Source organism: Dipodomys spectabilis, unplaced genomic scaffold (genome assembly GCF_019054845.1).
Source record: "Dipodomys spectabilis isolate Male_0828 unplaced genomic scaffold, ASM1905484v1 ptg001592l, whole genome shotgun sequence".
NCBI classification, from domain to species: domain Eukaryota; kingdom Metazoa; phylum Chordata; class Mammalia; order Rodentia; family Heteromyidae; genus Dipodomys; species Dipodomys spectabilis.
This window is the reverse complement of record NW_024872269.1, coordinates 33,512-36,297: the sequence shown is the minus strand read 5'-3', so window position 1 is coordinate 36,297 and position 2,786 is coordinate 33,512. Positions and strand designations below refer to the sequence as shown.

The 2,786-nt window shown below is 34.0% G+C and overlaps 1 pseudogene; it reads right to left on the bottom strand.

The window, feature by feature from the left end:
* Positions 1 to 1,088: 1,088 nt before the first annotated feature.
* Positions 1,089 to 1,185, bottom strand: LOC122103074 (annotated as a pseudogene).
* Positions 1,186 to 2,786: the final 1,601 nt, after the last annotated feature.

Sequence of the window (2,786 nt, the reverse complement as noted above, 5' to 3'; positions counted from 1 at the left end):
AAGATATGCTGGATCTCCTTTTGTTGAACCATTATATAAAACCAGGCCTGAAGTACAACATAGAAGAAACTGCATTTGATATTGCCAAAAGTATAAGTATGTATCACTACCTCTATGAAGTTGTGGAAGGCTGTACAAATTGTTCACCTAAGTCCTAATGGTCGGCTTATGTTTCTTAAATTTCAAAAATGCAAGTCCATCTTTTGTGTCCCTACAAAATATTTTCACAATCCAAATAAGAGCAATATCTTTTTTTTTTTTTTTTTTTTGGTCGGTCATAGGGTTTGAACTCTGGGCCTGGGAGCTATCCCTGTGCTCTTCAGCTCAAGGTGAGAGCTCTACCAATTGAGCCACAGCTCCACTTCCAGTTTTCTAGTGGTTTATTGAAGAGTACCACAGATTTTCCTTCCCAGGCTGGATTTGTACCATGGTCCTCAGATCTCAGCCTCCTGTGTAGCTAGGATTATAGGCATGAGAGACCAGTGCCCGACAACACCAATATTTTACTGTAAAAATTCATGGATTCTGCGGAATTCTTCCAAGTGAATTACCTGCATTGGATGTCAAAATGTATTCAATAGTTTTTTGTATACATGTATAATGATTTCTTCAGAGTTTGTGATTTTTAATCAGAAATAATTTTAACTTACCTGTTGAAATGAGTAGTACAGAAGCTAAAATATTTCTGGTGCTTGTCTGAAAAAGTATATTTTAAAATATTCTATATTCTATGTTTGCATAATGTTCATAATTTATTTTATTTTCTCTTAGATATACTTCATATTCTACATTATTTAATAATATATAGGTTCTTTAATGTGTCCTTTCCGATTGCATTCCATATAGAAACAGTTTGATTCCTTTTTTTTCTAGGTCTTAATATTATTTTTCTTTGGGATAAAATGACAATGTTGTCTAATTTGAAAAGTTTTGTAAAGTTTATGCTATGTAGATGCCTTTCTGTGGTGAAGATTTAATACACTGATGTCAAACTAAATTTAATTATGTGAATTACGTGTATTGTTATACTTGTAATTTTGTAATCAACTTTTTAATAACTGTTTTTCATTTCTTGCATCTGAAGAATGAAAAATATGGAATATTACTCAAATTTTCATATTATCCTTGTGCAAGTGCCATGTTAATCTCTGCATTTTAATTTCAGTATACGTGCTGCTGAAGCATGTAGTATCCTCTAAATTTAAGTAGTTAATGATGCAATCTTTATTCAGGCTTATATCTATGGGTGCCTACTAGTAACAAGTAAACCTTATTGTTCCTAACAATGCTATCGATCTTATTTCCTTAAAATTCTGTGAATAGTGGAAAAAATTATATTGATCAATCTATTGCTCACATTTGCAAATTTTTTTGTTAATGACTATCTTAAGTCTTTTGATTTGGAATTTGATCGTACTCTCAATTATTTATTGATAGGCCCAAAGGTGATGGCTTTTTCAAGTATTTATTTATCCAACTGTGTTAGCTCTGTGGACCTAATGGATTCAAAGTAAGCATTGCTTAAGAGCTACTTCTAAACTTCTTCAGTTGACGTTTTCCCAAATGAGGTGTTACTGGCACAAATGTCTACCTGAGCCTTTATCCTTCTTCCATGTGGGAACAGACCAACCAGAATATCTTACCCTGACAGCATAGATTGTCTTACTGGAACAAAACTAATCTTGTTTACAAGGGATCATAGAGAGATGAACAGTTCAAACAGAACTGTTCAGACTAGAAGGTATTTTATCAAAATATAATTGTTTATTATACCTTCCATTTCAAAAGTAGCTGAAGCAAAGAAGGTGAAAAAATTGTTGGTATGCATGATTACTTAATGTCGTGGCCTGTCTACCATCCAACCAGGCAGGAACTTACACTACTGCCTTTTTATCACCAAATATTTTCATAGTTGCAGGAGAAGTCCATATGTTTCTCCTCGTTATTAGGCATTAAATTGATAATGCTTTAATCACAGAGTTTCCTATTGCCTCCATGCTGTAAATCTACAAATGGTAAAGCCTTAGGTCTAATTCTATCAAACACTGAGGTAGAGATAATGGATTAATACTTTAAAACAGATTTGCCTTTGATACAGTAACTACAACAGAACAATGCAAAACGTGTGCCTTTTAATTATAGTATATATAGTTATATATTTTATATTTATATGTGCTGATTTTATATTTCACACAATGAAACTTACTAGAATTAGTTGATAATTTCACAAATAAATTGATATTTATTTATTGCCACACTTACTCCAGTGGAGTCTGCTTAGCATGGGAAACCAGCTTTCAGACCTGAGAATGAGGCTTCAAAGAGACCTATCTCTGAGTATTGGGACTTCACTGAAGTCTACCTCAGAGAATGGGGCTTTACAGAGACCTATCTCTGAGTATTAGGACTTCACCGAAGTCTACCTCAGAGAATAGGGCTTCAAAGAGGCCTACTCCTGGAAAGGCTGGAAAACCCCTGGGAAAGATGTGTTTCTGCTTTTCTTTTCTTCACTGTATAAGAGTGCCTATTAAACCTTTACTGTTTCTACTGCTCTTTGTACTTACTCATGCTCAACATTCCTTTATTTAAAGCTCTTTCTTAAGAGTGTTGACGACTCCAATATCTGATGAGTGTCTTAAAAATATGACTAACTCACCAGAGTTAAGTGCTACCCTGAAACCCCTCTTATGGTGGCTAGTAGACAAGTCATAAGTAAATACAAAAGTATTGGGGGTTTCACGACATCACTTCAGCAGAAGGAATTGTTTGTAAGAGATTTACAAGAA